Source organism: Podarcis bocagei, assembly GCF_964188305.1.
Source record: "Podarcis bocagei genome assembly, chromosome: 7".
Taxonomy (NCBI): Eukaryota; Metazoa; Chordata; class Lepidosauria; order Squamata; family Lacertidae; genus Podarcis; species Podarcis bocagei.
This window is the reverse complement of record NC_138132.1, coordinates 90,717,472-90,733,668: the sequence shown is the minus strand read 5'-3', so window position 1 is coordinate 90,733,668 and position 16,197 is coordinate 90,717,472. Positions and strand designations below refer to the sequence as shown.

The 16,197-nt window shown below is 45.5% G+C and overlaps 1 protein-coding gene across 2 annotated transcripts in view; it reads right to left on the bottom strand.

Annotated features, from left to right (window-relative positions):
* The window catches only part of GPAT2 (glycerol-3-phosphate acyltransferase 2, mitochondrial), a 72,881-nt gene extending 61,807 nt beyond the window's left edge, over window positions 1–11,074 (bottom strand). Inside the window, exon 1 of one of the 2 annotated variants that reach the window (XM_081200939.1) lies at window positions 11,023–11,074. The gene's annotated coding sequence lies outside the window, so the exon portion shown is untranslated. Of the gene's footprint in view, window positions 1–6,577; window positions 6,700–11,022 lie in introns of those variants that run through there. The other variant, XM_081200937.1, reaches the window with a different exon arrangement.
* Window positions 11,075–16,197: the final 5,123 nt, after the last annotated feature.

Below are 16,197 nucleotides of genomic sequence, written 5' to 3'. Positions count from 1 at the left end.
AAGAATATAATTAAAATCAGGTTCAATCAAGCAGGCAGGAAGTTCTACAGCGGCTAGCATTAAAAGGCTGCAAATGCTGAGGTGAGCACAAAAGTTTTTAGCTTGTGCCAAAATTGCATCAAAGTTCTTTCTGGGGGAGGCCACTCCAGAGTATGAAGGCCACCACAGAAAATGCTGTACTCCTGGCTGCTGCAAGATATATTATCTACAGGCACAACCAGGCATGCCCCCAATTATGATCTCAGTCACTGTGCAAGTCTGTACAGGAAAAGTCATTCTCGGGTAACCTGGTCGCAAATGGCTAGGACCTTAAACCTGGGCTGGTAACCAAAGGTATTGCATGTCTACACTACTTAGTAACATAGCCACACAATTCTGCACTAGCTGCAGCTTCCAAACCACAGTTACAGTAGGCAAACATACAGCATGTAACAGTAATTGAGTTTTAATTTTTCCAAGGTATGGGTCACCTGTCCACTCTTTTAGTGGTATCTGCTGCTAACGGCTGCATGAAGCAAGTTGTAGCTTGCTAAACTGGAAGTCCCAATAAATGTGGATTTGTTTGTTTCATTTTTACTTAATGTGAATTGCAGTTAAGCATGGTACGAAACACTAGAAACTGAAAGATCTTGGAAGGCAAATTTTAATATGGGAAAATTCTTAAGTAGTTGTTTTTTTAAAGCAATTTCTTAAAAAGTCCATCAATTTGTATCCTCTATCAAAATGCAACTAACTATTCTTCTGGCATAAGGTGGGAGACAAGCAGAAAACACACTCTGGGAGATCCGATTTCCTAAGCGCCATAAGTGCCTATCTTAGCATAATAGTATTCTCCCAAGCCATTGTCAAATACAGTATTTTCTCACAAACCTGCTGCATGTTCAGATAGTCTCTAGAGTCTAGAGCAGTGTTTCCCAACCGGTGTTCCCCGGCACACGAGTGTGCCGTGAGACACCGGCTGGTGTGCCGCGAGATGCCTGGAGGGAGGCGGGCGAGACGGGCGGCGAGAGGCGGGGCGGCGGCGGCGAGGAGAGGCTGCGCCTCCTGCTGCTGCCTGGCGCTCCTCCTCGCAGCCGGCAGCGCTGCCTGGGCGCCTCCGCGCGACTCTGTCTCGCTGGGCTTGGTCTCCCAGCAGAGACGGGTCACACGCGCCCCTCCCTCCCTCCCTCAGCCTGCGCGGAGGCGGATTGAGCGCAGCTGAGAGGAGCTGCCGAGGGAAAAAACGTTCACTTTTGTGCGTCCCTCCCGGCGTGACGCTGCGCGCTGACGTCACGGGGCGGGGCTTTAATGGTGGTGTGCCGCGAGATTTTTTTTTAGTACACAGGTGTGCCGTTGCCCAAAAACGTTTGGGAAACACTGGTCTAGAGTCAGCTCCATGCACATCAGATGTAGCTTCCTTGCCCACTGACCACTCCAAAATCTTTTCCTAACCCCAGGGGGATGATTGTGTAGAACAGTCGTAATACATTCTAAGCTGATCACCTGCATACCAGATGTTCCTGTGCTCATTGATGTAACAAAGAGACATGTCCTGGAAAAAACTGGATTACTGTTTCCAGAAATTAAACTTTTTAAATGAAAGAGACAATCCAAGCCAGGTTCTATGAATTCTGGGGGAGAAGTCACTACAATCCTTTTCACTGTGAAGCAGGAATCAAGATTTGAAAGTGTGCTTCTGAAGAGAAAGAAAATAATCAGACTAAATGCCATCATTTGTTTTATATCTTGTTATATCTTGTTTTGTTGTAATTATGGAGATTTTTATCATGTGCCTGTTATTTATTATTCGTAACCTTGTCTTTTTTGAAAAAATACAAATTGCTATTTTAAAAAAATGCAAGTATCAGTGTGGTATAGCAGAAAAGGTCTAGATAAGAATGGGAGGTTCAGAGTTGAAATCTTCAGTCACCCATCAAGGAAACGAGATAGCCTTGGCTGTTACTAGCCCACTTCAGAAGGATGTGGGGATCATAAAATGGGATTAGCACATCCTCCCCATGTACATCAACTAATCTTTTACAGATAAAAGGTCACAGACAGATGTACGGTAATAAACTCAGTCAACAGTGTGACGCGGCAGCTAAAAAAGCCAATGCAATTCTGGGCCTCATCAATAGGAGTATAGCATCTAGATCAAGGGAAGTAATAGTGCCACTGTATTCTGCTCTGGTCAGACCTCACCTGGAGTACTGTGTCCAGTTCTGGGCACCACAGTTCAAGAAGGACACTGACAAACTGGAACGTGTCCAGAGGAGGGCAACCAAAATAGTCAAAGGCCTGGAAACGATGCCTTATGAGGAACGGCTAAGGGAGCTGGGCATGTTTAGCCTGGAGAAGAGGAGGTTAAGGGGTGATATGATAGCCATGTTCCAATATATAAAAGGATGTCACATAGAGGAGGGAGAAAGGTTGTTTTCTGCTGCTCCAGAGAAGCGGACACGGAGCAATGGATCCAAACTACAAGAAAGAAGATTCCACCTAAACATTAGGAAGAACTTCCTGACAGTAAGAGCTGTTCGACAGTGGAATTTGCTGCCAAGGAGTGTGGTGGAGTCTCCTACTTTGGAGGTCTTTAAGCAGAGGCTTGACAACCATATGTCAGGAGTGCTCTGATGGTGTTTCCTGCTTGGTAGGGGGTTGGACTCAATGGCCCTTGTGGTCTCTTCCAACTCTAGGATTCTATGATTCTATTCTATGATTCTAAGCTTCAGAATTTGCTGCCCCAGGACTGTTAAAATGAGAAAGTAAGTCCTGCCTTCCCCCAAAAAGACTTTCAATGTCTTTTAGACAGTGTTGCTAAATTACCAATTTCAAATTCTAATCTCAGAGCCTCAACAATTAGTTTCTCTCCAGCTAACTATCTGTCAGGTCTTCAGGTACCCAAATACAGACGGTCTTTTACCCTCGCCAGATTCAACGTTCTCCCTTCTGCCTTACTTCAGGGCAGATTTGAGGGTAAACCATACACAGCACGGGTCTGCCCTTGTGGCTCGTTGGAAGTTGAAACTGCTTCACATGTACTACTACGTTGTCGTCTTTATGAGGATATACGTTTGACTTTTATTACACCTGTCTTGCAAAAGTCCAGGAAAGAATCGGAACTCCATAGTTTAAAACTACTGCTAGAGGACAAGAATCCCAAGACTACATTAAATGTAGCCAAATTCTATGCGTCTGCAATTAATCGTAGGAAGCAAGTGGTATCCCATAATGACCAAACCCTTAAATGTTAATTACAGGGGGCAAGCTAATAATTAATTTTAATTTTTTATATTTAAATCCTTGTTATATTCATATTGTCCTCTGTATTTCTGATATTTTTTATGATCTGTGATATTGTGTGTGTTGACGCTGGTCTGTAACCGTATTAATAAAATTCATTCATTCATTCATTCATTCAATTTCAAATTCTAATCTCAGAGCCTCAACAATTACCAGCTATTGCTCAGAAGGGTAGTCTCTGCCTACAAACTCTTCTTTTTTCCTAACACTAACACTAACACAATCAATCAATCAATCAATCAATCAATAGCTTCCATGTCCCTATGATACTGTTGGTTTTTGGTATTTGGAGTAAATACCAAATTTGGGGTAAGAATAAAAGGAGAATTCCCTGGATGCCTGGATCCAGGTGTGGAGCAAGTACTCTTTGGTGAGAAAGCCCCAGCAGAGATTTAAAGTTACAAAACATGCAGCAAAGTAAAGCTTTTAAAGATTTAAAGTTCTTTAAAATATCCCCTTCTAAATTATTTCCAAAGTTCCCCACTTCCCACAGCATAGGAAGGGACTCCTCCGGTAGACAAACCACGAGCTCAGGTCCAGACATAACATTATGTTAAAGCACAATGGCAGTGCACCCTGCGACAGGAACACTGTGGCCACAATCTCTGTCTGGGAAGATGAAAATGTGCTTGTTTGTGTTAAGTCCTGCTTTGACTTAGCATTATGTGCAAATCAGGTCAGATCTACACAGCAGGAGGATGCATCATTCTGAGTGAAGTCACCTTGTGTGGGACCTTCTTTCTTGAAGCCGTTTGCCGACTCAAATGAAAAGCTCTTTGTTCTTCACAAGTACCAACATGAATTTTGACCTCACAAAGCTGCAATCATGGCTAAGCATTCTTATGCTATTATCTCCTTCTACTGTAGAAATCGGACAGGGAAAACATTTCTCTTCCTACTCAGCTGAAAACTGAAGAGTTCATAAGCCCACTTGTTCCCTTCCCCTCCACCCACCCTGTACACAGTGAACTTCTGGAGGAAGACAAAGAGACAGCTTTGGGGGCCACTGCATTTAATGGACTGTAAGGGGAGCCTCTGCAAAGCAATGGAAGGCCCACCCCAGACTTCACCAACCTAGTAGCCTCCAGATGTTGTGGGATTGCAGCTCTCATCAAACCCAGCAGCAGAGTACCCAGATGGCACCGGGTTGGCAAAGGCTGCCCACCCCATACAAAACTGAATGCATGCAGACTCTCTTTTCAGACAAGAAACCAAAGGTAAAGCATTAGTGGCAAGACCAAAGGCACAACCCCACTTAGACACGCATGCATGCATGCGCTATATGCTTGGAAGGAACAACACAGAAGTCATCAATTTCTCTCTTTGAAGGTGAAAAAGAAGTCAAAGCTAAAAACTATGAGAGATCCTGCTGCCTGGGAACTCAACAGCTATTTCGAATCACTGAGAGTTTATATTGTATTAATTTTCATGATGGATTTGTCTGTTTATTGCTCTATATGCTACTGTGATTTTGATATTATTATAGTGATTGCAATGTTTGTTATTTTTTAATACTATTGTTCCTACCGTGAGCTGCTTTGAGATCAACATTTGTTGTTGGAAAAGCAGAATACAAATATTAAATCACATTCAAGTTAACAGAGACATTCCAAAATCCTCAACTCTTTCATATGCTCTTTGCCATTTCTATTGTTACTTTAACTCTATTCTATCACTGCCTCAAAAATTTAAATGTCTAAAGAGCTGAAATGAAACATGCCCCTCCTTCTACCCTTGCAGAGGGTGGGGGCAGGGAAGCACCATCATCTCCTCCTGAACCGATTTTTTGTCTCTTAAGGGGCAACACAAAGGATGCCATGCAGACAGCAAGGAGGGGCTTCTCATTACCATCCCACTGATCTTCCTTGTTAAGGATTCCAGTTTTGTCCAATGCCTCACCTACTCCAGTAGCTGCTTCAAAAATCTATATTGTTTGGAATATTTAAGACTCTGGGGTTTCAAAACTTCCTACCTGATGCGTTTTAACAACCTTTCAGAGGCCTCTTCCTTTGAATAGAGAGCAGGCCGTCCCTGCTCAAAAGAGGTCTTGTCTACCCATTAAAATCAAGAATGTCAAGGGGACCAACCATATAAACCAATGGGTTTTTATGCCAATATGGAAAAATATTTGGTATCATCTGCAACCAACCCCTTCCAGGCCTCAAACCAGAAAACAGTGAACCAGACAAAGGTAAGCACATTTTAAGGCCCATCAATTTAAATAGCAAAGGATTGTGCTTATTAATAAGCTTGTCCTTACTTTCGTCACATCAAAAGTAAAAAAGCAGCCATGTTAGCCCCAAGGGGGGGGACCCCAAAAACTAAATTAGAACAATATCTTCATTCGGAAAACAAAAATATCACAAAACTGTGTTTGCGTTCTCCAGAATTCTTCATCAGGCCAGCTGGTAAATAAAGAAGCAGGTGCAAAATAAAATTTTGGCATATGGCAACATCTGGAGTCTGCATCTAGACAGTCTTAAAATGGAATGTGAGAGAAAGCCGCAAACATTCCAACATCTCATCTTCAGATGTTTATACTTTTTGTATGCTTTGGAAAATAATGAATTTAGCCACTCAACAGCAAGAGTCTAAACTGGAGGAAAAGGATATTTGCCACCTGAAGATGGGACTTCTTCCTCTCTCTCTCTCTCTCTCTCTCTCTCTCTCTCTCTCTCTGAAGCAACATTCCCTTCAGCTGCCAGGTAAAGTTACCCAATTTGGCTTTTTTATATACCTAGTACAGCACCTAAAATTATTTTCAGCCATTGTTAATGCTAAGACTGCCTTGTTTCTCTTTACTTTTCAAGGGCTCTGAGTTTTGCACAGGGATGGAGACAGACCAGAGTAACAGCCAGGTGTGTTTTTTGTTATTTCCAAAGCTGAGGAATCAGCCATCGTTGTGTTTCTTATTCCCAGCAGGCCTGCACAGAACCTAAAAGGAGCCTCACCTCCATATCTGCGGCCTCCTCCCCCCATTCCCTTTTAAGACGAAGGGAGTCTCTTGAGGCACTAACAAAAGCTCCTTCCCTCCACCTTCACCAGCTAGTCAAGTGCTTTGCAATTGGGGGTCCGTGTAACTCTCCGGGGGGGCGGGGGGGGGCTGGCACCTGATAATCCGGACTCAAAAGCTGAGTTGAGCTTTGTTGTTGTTGTTGAGCTTTTTTTGGCAAAATCTCCAAACATCAACTACAAATTTAAAAACTTCCTGGCTCCCGCGTTGACCTCAAAGGTGAAGGCAGCTTTTCCGCACCTGTAAAGTCAAGAGGCCAGTTACGCCACGCGCAAGAATTACCGTTGGCTTTCTGCTTGCAAAACGCGGGTGCGCTTCGGGCCGCGCGACTCCCGGCCACACTTGGCGCGCGCTCTCGTGCGATCCGCGCCCGAAGGAAGACGAGAGACTCTCTCCGAAGCGCCCCGGGGAGGATCCTCAGCAGCCCCGAGGGGTCGGAGGCAGCCCCGCGGCGCACGCCCAGCGCAGGTCTCGGCTTCCGGATAGGATAGGATAGGATAGGAAGGAGAGCGGGGGCTGATCCGCTACCTTGGAGGTGGAAGGCCTGCTTTACTTCCAAGTAAGCGTGCGTAGAATGGGGCTGGACGCCTGTGCTCGCCTACTTAGGAGTAAAGCTCACTGGGCTGAGTAGACGTTACCGCTAATGAAAAACGCGCGTAGGATTCGGGTGCAGCCAGCCTTTCGATCGCTTAGCCCCACGGCGGGTGAAATGCTGGAATGGGGCTTCCTTCCGAGTAAGCGTGCACACGATCAGGCCGTATTCCAGTGCACGCTTCCGGGGGAGTAGATTCCTGGTGAAAGCTGCGCACATCTGCAGGCTGCACATCCTTCCTTTGGATTAAGCCCCGCAGAACTCGGTGGGTCTGACCTCGGAGCCAACACTTATAAGAGGGGCTTTTTTTCTGGGGGAACTCACAGGAACTTAGTTCCCGCGCCCCAGGTGGGTTCCTGCACCTCGCTGGTGGGCACCATTGCCATTCTATAGGATGAGATTGCCCACCTCTGACAGTGGCTGGATAAGCACGGCCAAGACTTTTGATGGGGGGAGGGTCAGGACTTTTGTTGGGGGGGGGCAGAACCGACGTGCTCCCCTGCCCCCCCCAGGCTACGCTCATGTGGGTGTAGTAGATCTCAAGGGATGATCATGTAGCAGGGTGATCATGAAGGGGGGGTGGGCGATCTCCTGCTGCCCCTACACCCAATTTCCAACATGTTCCAAAGGTCCAGAGGAAAGATGTAGCACAGGACGGGAGTTGCATGTGGGCAGCCTGGGCGCAGGTAGATGGGCCAAAGATATGCAAGGCCAGTATCCTGTCCAGTCCTGCATCTTTTTCCCACAGTGGGCAACTGGATGCCTGGGGGAAACCCACAAGCAGTATTTGAGCACAATACTCCCCTCCCATGGTTTCCATTATGGCTAAAGGTAAAGGGACCCCTGACCATGAGGTCCAGTCGCGGACGACTCTGGGGTTGCGGAGCTCATCTCGCTTTACTGGCCAAAGGAACCGGTGTACAGCTTCCGGGTCATGTGGCCAGCATGGCTAAGCCGCTTCTGGCGAGCCAGAGCAGCACACGGAAATGCCGTTTACCTTCCAGCCGGAGCGGTACCTATTTATCTACTTGCACTTTGATGTGCTTTCGAACTGCTAGGTTGGCAGGAGCAGGGACCGATCAATGGGGATTCGAACCGCTAAACTTCTGATCTTCTGATCGGCAAGTCCTAGGCTCTGTGGTTTAACCCACAGCGCCACCCGCGTCCCTCCCCCCGCCCATACACTCAAAGAAATCTCACTGCAGTCTGCCCCCTCCCAACTTCTCTCACTGCCAAGGAAAAATAATAAGTGAATAGAAAGAGAACCTCGCCAAGTAACGCTGACACAAAACCCCCCACACTAAGTAAAAGAATATAAATTTACCACCCCTTCTCTCCCCCCTTTTCTCTTGCAACCTTACACTGTGTACAACATTAATGTCTCACATTGAATGCAACTGATCTGTAGAAAAGACTGAAACCTGAAAATAGAGACAATGCATGTACTTTTGTAACCCAAGAACATCTTTAATAAAATTATTCTATTTTAAACAGAGAGGGTGGGGACAAAACCAGACTGAGTTGGCTCTGCCTGCCACTGGCTCTCCGGCGCCACCTAATGTTGGGCTCCCTGCCTTCCTACTGGTCACTGGTGGGAGCCCCCAAGACTCCCCGCTCCCTCCTCTTCATTTCTGCACTCATTACCCCTCTGCACAGGGCTTAAGAGTAGTTTCTTAAGGTGTTTTCTTTACATTTATAATGGGACATATTTTCACCAGTCGCCTGAGCATCTTTTTAAAAAGACACAAAATCAAAGTTATGAATAATGTTCATGCACTGTTAATAAGGTGGGATGAACTAAAGTTTTTTACACCACGCCACAGCCATTAAGATGAAATAACTGGCCTCTGGCAAAAAGTTAACTTTAGTTAACTCTTTGCTAGAAGCCAGTTATTTCATCTTATGGCTGGAAGCTTTTGAAGTCATTATGCTTATGAATATGCATGAAAGATTTTGCAAGACTGTGTGCATAGTAGTTTTTTAATGTATCTAGAACAAAGTACTAGGCAATCTCTATTTCATTCATGCCAACAATAAACCTATGAGGTCACCGTAATTTGAACATTACAAATAGGGAACTTAAAGGCTGTCTTGCCTGAGGCCGTCCAACGACTTTCTGGCTGGAATGTGTGTGTTTTTCTTCAAGTCTGACACTATTGACAGAATTACCCTGCTGCACACTTGCCTTGTTTGAACTGAGACTGTACCAGGTGAGATATTTTCAGCATAGTGATGGCTTTTATGGAGAGCACAGCCCATTTAAGGCCAAAGGCCATCGCTTTGCACTCAGAAAGTCCTAGGTTCAATCCTGGCATCTCTTGGTAGAGCTGTGAAAGAACCCTGCCTGAAACCCTGGGACCTTCTGCCAATGGATCATGAAGCAGTTTCCTATGTTCCTAACATCTATTTCGCATCATCAGTGTATTTTAGCATTCACCAGTATAAGAGAGTTTGGATTTGATATCCCCCTTAATCACTACCCTAAGGAGTCTCAAAGCAGCTAACATTCTCCTTTCCCTTCCTCCCCCACAACAAACACTCTGTGAGGTGAGGGAGGCTGAGAGACTTCAGAGAAGTATGAGTGGCCCAAGGTCACCCAGCAGCTGCATGTGGAGGAGCAGGGAATCGAACCTGGTCCACCGGATTACGAGTCCACTGCTCTTAACCACTATACCACACTGGCTCCAAATAAAGGCACATGAGCTCACAGAGAGAGAAAGAGCCCTATAAAATTATGATGGCACCCCTGTATGTAAATAACACAGGCATCCTAGCATTGGAACACCAATACCACGTACAATGTGATTTAAGTATATCTATAGTGGCAGATTCAATCCGCAAGTGTTTTAGTTTGGCCATCTTAAAAGACAGGTACTGAGCATTGTGAGAGGCTGAAATGTTCTCCCCATTTTAACAAATATATATTGCCCCTTCTGATGCCCACATATTCAGTTGCTTAGAGATGGGCCTGTTTGTCCTATGTGGAATACAATGGGTGTTGTTGCAGATGATGCCATCAATATTTTCTTTGTGTGTGCATCTTTATCCTTTTCCTTTCCCCACCTTCCCCATTTTAAGATGGCCAAATCAAGTGCAAGGGAGGATAGCGGAGGTCCTGCATCTTTTAACAAACAGAAGAAGAAATTTCAGCATGTGCTTCTTGCCACAGAGGAATGTGGAAAGCAAACCTTCCTCTGATCACCTCCACGATGTAGCTATTTAATAAGGAGTAAGGAACCCCTCCTGTCCTCCTTTTGCATCTGGAGCAAGTTTCTCCCCTCCCAGGAGGATGAAACATGAAAGATCAGGTATTTTACCTACCAACTGAATAGTGATGCACCAACCAACTTAACGTGGTAGATACAGAGGGGAAAGACCATGGCTCAGTGGCAAAACACCCGCTTTGCAGGCAGACGGTCCCAGGTTCCATTCCCAGTAACTCCAGGTAGGGCTGCTGCCAGTCAGTGTATACAAGACTGAGTTAAGTCGACCCATGTTTGACTTTGTCCCTGCTTCCTATGTCCCTGCTTTTCATAAGTCACTTCCCACTGGCTCATCTTAATGGGGAGAAGAGTCATTTCTTTCTCTGATTTTCAAGGTCCTGTTTGGCTTACTTTGTTTCTTCCCACTATCCTTTTGCTTCTTTATTTCATCCTCTTTTCCCTTGCCTTTTTAATTACTGCTGATTACCCCTTCCCTGGAGACCACCAATCCACAGTAGCCTGGGAAAAACTGTCTTAAATGCCAGAGAACAACTCACAGAGACTGCTTGCAAACCCACAAATTAACATATGCATCTAATACCATATCTTACTTTCACTATCAACTTTGTTCACAATCAATTTCATTTCAGGTATCTGCTAAGTCTCTTGCAAATATTAATTGAGGCTGCTAGTAATTATTATTTCCAATGCTTCAGCCTTTAGAGGTCCCACTTAAATCATCAGCCACACTTTTCCTAAAGCTTAAATTAATTCTCTGCCCCAAGGAAATTATATTAAGCCAATTTAATAATATTTCTAAAGAACTACAAGGCAGCATGTTCACTTCTAGAGTTTTGATAAGTTTCACTTTCAGTAAGGATTTCTGAAATATCAAGAGTCAACCATAATGAGATGTTCAATTTTCTGTTTACCTTTTAGAATTGCAGACAGCGGGGGAGTTTTGAAAATGCAGGTTCCATCACTGAGCTATATGGAGAAAAAGGAGGGGTAGAAATGCAGTAAATAAAAACCAAAGGAAATATGCCAGGGTATTAACAAAAGAAACTGGTTTGACCATTTTCTTTTTGATGCTTCTCTTCTGCAGGCTCTAATCTTAACACCTGTAAACAAGTAACATGATAAAGTATCATATTATTCTTTATTCCGCAAGATATAAAAAGCATTGTTTAGAACAGGGGCAAGGGACCCATGGCCCTCCAGACACAGCAGGGCTCCATCAGCCCCAGCCTGGCCAGTAGTCAGGGATGACTGGAATTGGGAGCCCAACAGGACTAGGAGTTCCCCAGCCATGGTTTAGGACATCCACCTCTGGCCATGTTTCTCAAACTGGGGTCTCCACCTGCTGTTGGACTACAACTCCCATCATTCCTGACCACTAGTCCTGCTAGCTAGGGATGATGGGAGTTGTAGTCTAACAACAGCTGGGGACCCAAATTGGAGAAACGCTGGTTAATGTATTGCATGCTGATGAATTCCTAGATATTCAGCCCACAGGCTCACCCAAGGGGACAGGATAGGTTGCAACAGACAAAGCTGTATTGGGGCATTTCTAGCTGCCAAGGTCCATGCCTATAAAGCCAACGTAGTGCCTTCCGGACTCCAACTCCCATCAGCTCCCAGCCAACACAGCCAATGGTCAGGGGTGATGGGGGTTGTAGTCCAGCAGCATCAGGAGGTCTTTACTACAGATCACAGCAGTTTATCCAGGGGGAGGCATAGTCCCTTCTGCCTCTGCTAGCCGTCTGTGCCATAAGGGCAGCTTAGGCAATTGCCACCAGAAGCCCCACGACCACCACCTCAAAGTTCTGCAGCACATTACAATATAGATACTTACTGTTGAGTTGAATGGGATTTATAAGTGGCACTAGGTTGTTCTACTAAGCACATTTGCTTGGGAGCTAATTCCAGGGCAATCAATAGCTCCCGCTTTCAAGCAAAGGCATTTCGGATCAGGGTGTTAGCATCACAGTTCCATTTCCTTTTGAAGTCAACAGAAAAGTTATTGACTTTAGCAAATGCTAGATCAAGCTCTGTACCAGATTGGCTCGCTGGCCCTGCAAGCAAGCATTTCAAGGATAAAAGCAGTTGTTTGAACTCTTGGAATAAACAACAAGTTTGTGCAGTGACCCTTTTAAAGATCTTCAACAACATTTTATCAATTGGTTTGGTCCACAAAGTTTTAAAAAAGTGGGTGAATGCAGTTCTTTTAATCGAAAAACAGCAAAACCAGCACAAATCAGGAATATTTCGAAATTACTGACAGAGCAACCAATCTTGAAACTGTCACAAACGTGTCCTGGAATGCAACAGCTAACCCACCTCCCCTTTCTGCAACAAGGCTTTATAAAGACACAGGCAGCATTTTCCATGCCAATTTCTAAGGAACAAATCTATTATGGCCAAGTCAAAGGATGCTTGAAAACAGGATGTTGAAAGTGCTGATGCAGTTGCCTGCACAGCAAACAGCAGTTCTGGATTGGTGCTGGCATCAAATCCTCTGAATAACTGACAGGAGAAGATTTCTTCATTCTCGGATGCAGTGAAGTGGTGGGGAAATGTGAGTGTGAAGGGGGAACTATATACTTCTGTAGGTTTGAAATGCAGGAAAAACTGCAATGGTCTGGAGTAGAAGTAGGTAAGTGGGCACTCTGGGGCCCATCTCAACCCCCAGAACAGTCTCAGGAACACACACACATTTGCACACCTATTGCTGATCTCAGCCACTTATCCCCAACCCAAGACGCAAAGAAAGACTTCTTTTGACACCCTGTTCTCCAAGTAATCAGTACAGCCTCAGACAAATCTCCCCTTCTGCACCCATGCAAAGGGGAGTAAGGGGAGTTTAAACTGTGTTCAAATCCCAGTTGCTATTCACACTGAAGAGGAGGAATATAAAGACCCTTTTGCTTAAGCCTCTGCTTGTAATAATTGGTGGGTTGAGGGAAAACTCTGGGAAGAGGTCTTCTAACAACTCTCTTAGCAGCAGCCTCAACCAGGGGCAGCATGTTCCATTTCACTGCCCGAGGCAAAACAGGAAGGTGCCAGCCCACCACCCAAATGCCCACCGCTGGCCTTGTGTGGTTGTTGCAGTGATGCGCACAAAGCAACAACGGATTCCAGTAGGATCTTCCCAAGTTCTTACAAGCTCTTGCAGATCATATATATGCAGAACCTCCGAGTGTCCCTATTCTCCAGGGTTGCTGATTTGATCCCGGAATGTCCCCCTTTTCCTTAGGATGTCCCTATTTTCATTAGAGAAATGTTGGAGGGTATGAAGTTATCCGACCCCCAAGTCATCTGAAGGCAATCCTGCATAGGGAAGTTTTTTTAAAAAATGTTTAATGTTTTATTATGTTTTTATTTTTTTTATTCAGGTATCACACACACGAACCACAATTCTTATGAGGCATTGGGACATTACACTTGAAATACAAACCTTCCAGTTTCAGGTACTTTTAACTTGAAGTAGGCTTTTTTGGTAACATAATGCCAATTGCTATTTTAAACATTATTAGAGGGTGCAATAATGAGCATGCCTAAGACAACGTGCGCAAGCTTGCCTGCAAGCTACATCCTGTGTACCAGCTCTGCTTTTAATGGAACTAGGCACATCCTCTGCTTCGTTTCTTTAAATATTTTGAAATAGATTCCATAACTGAATGAATTCCCAGTTAAGAATCTACAACTAAGCTTTGAATTCCCAGTTAGAGTCCAAACATTTGAGGCAATATGTGTCAATTAGGCTTTTTCTGATGTGTGGTCCAGGTAAAAGGTAAAGGGACCCCTGACCATTAGGTCCAGTCGTGACCAACTCTGGGGTTGCGGCGCTCATCTCGCTTTACTGGCCGAGGGAGCCGGTGTACAGCTTCCGGGTCATGGTGGCCAGCATGACTAAGCCGCTTCTGGCGAACCAGAGCAGCGCACGGAACGCCGTTTACCTTCTCGCTAGAGCAGTACCTATTTATCTACTTGCACTTTGATGTGCTTTCAAACTGCTAAGTTGGCAGGAGCAGGGACCAAGCAACGGGAGCTCACCCCGTCACGGGGATTCGAACTGCCAACCTTCTGATCAGCAAGCCCTAGGCTCTGTCGTTTAGACCACAGCGCCACCCGTGCTGTAATTTTAAATTGTAAGTAATTTTAAAGTAGTAATGAATGTTATTCATTTTAAAGTAGTAAATGAATAGCATTCATTACTACTTCAAAATTCCTTTGTTACTCACCAAAGTAGTGGTGAATAACATCAGATCAACAATGTTATTCGTTACTACTTCCAAATGTAGACAGTACAAATCAATATGGCAATCCTGAGTCAAAAACACCCACCCCACTCACACATGAAAACAAGGTTCACCACAGCCAATCACAAACAAGCAACCACACACTAGAGTAGACCAACCCCAACTTCTCCCACCACCAAAGGAACACAAGCGAATAGCAAAGGGAACCTGCACAAAGGACACTGACACACAACCCCACACATACATTAAGTGAAACAGAAACATTGCCACCTGACCCCACCCCACCCCCACCCACCATGGCCCCCTCCACCTCTTCCCCCCTTTTTCTTCCTAATGTAACACTAATGTGTTACAAATGAAACTGACCTGTGGAAAATAGTAACTTGAAAAAAGAGACATTGCACATACTTTTGTAAACCAAGAAATCTTTAATAAAAAATACATTTTAAAAATGTAGACAGTCCTTTAAATTTTGCAGCTAAATAAATTCAAGTCCAACTGCTTCACTTTTGGTGCTTACCACTTTGTGCTAGAGGGCAAGGATGCCACACAAAACGACACTCTTGAAGGGGGGACCTGAGGGGATCAGGGCAACGGCCTGCGTGGCCAAGCCCCCTGTTCTCACAGCTCTGGGAATTGCGTGACCCCCCAAACTGACACTTACACAACGACTGCGCACCGCGACATCCCGCTCATGGCAGCTGGTACGTCCAAGGCCCCTGTGACAGGGCCTTGAGCTCTTGGCTGCTTTGTTTGGGCTCTGGCATCTTATGGGCAACTCAGTCCCACCAAGTGGCAGGTCATGAGGGAGGGAGAACACCGGCCACCCCGGTCCCACGTGGGCAAGACGGTGGCATTCTTGCCAAAGGGATGGGAGAGAGGACGCGCCCAGAAAAGAACATAAAGGGAGAAGGAAAGCGGGAGGGATGCGGGGGAAACTGAAAAACTTTATTATGTTTTTATATATCTTGGAAGCTTCCCAGAGTGGCTGGGGCAACCCAGTAAGATGTGTGGGGCATAAATTATTGTTATGGAATGGGACATCCCTATTTTCATTGAGGAAATGTTGGAGGGTGTGCATATGAGATCTCACCAGATCTTGCCAGAAGCCAGCACTGCTTCTGGGAGCAGGGAGGGGGTGGGTGCCACGGGGCACTGCATCAGGGTTGTGCCACGCAAGGTTGCGGCCTCAGCCCGCTTCATGGGCAGGCAGGCCCTGCCCTCAACAAACTACAGTTCCCAGGATTCTTTGAGAGAAAGCTATGACTGTTACAAGTGGTATAACGCTGCAAATGGGCCATTTACCTCCTTCCTCTAACTTTTCTTCAGGCCAAGGAAGCGACTTGCCCAGACACACGATTCTTGAGTCCCTTCTCCATCAGTTCCCTCCCTTCAAAAAGGCCCTTGTAACGGACACTTTTGCCATTGTATGGCCCCCTGGGCCTCTTGCCTTGCACTCAAGCCAAGAGGTTCCCCTTTGTCCTTATTCTCAAGCATTCCGATCATCCGATGTGGTCTCTCAAGGGTGCAGTAACTTCCTGAGTACAGCGCTCGTCTCTGCTGAGATTGATGCGGGCCATTAATTTCTACACTCTTGGCTTGCAGCCGTGTCCTGATATCCACATGGAACGCCTGCATGGCTCAGTCTGATATTCACATTCCCCCATTTGCAGCTCTGTTCCAAGCACATTTGTGTGGAAGAAAGTCACAGGACAGCAGCCTTCATTTCCCAGCCAATATCACTGCAACACGATACTGCTGTCTCAAGTATAGTATTATGGGGGTAACAGACTGACTCACTAGAGGCTGAAGCGGCCTGCCAATTGCTGAGCAGTTGTTCAAACC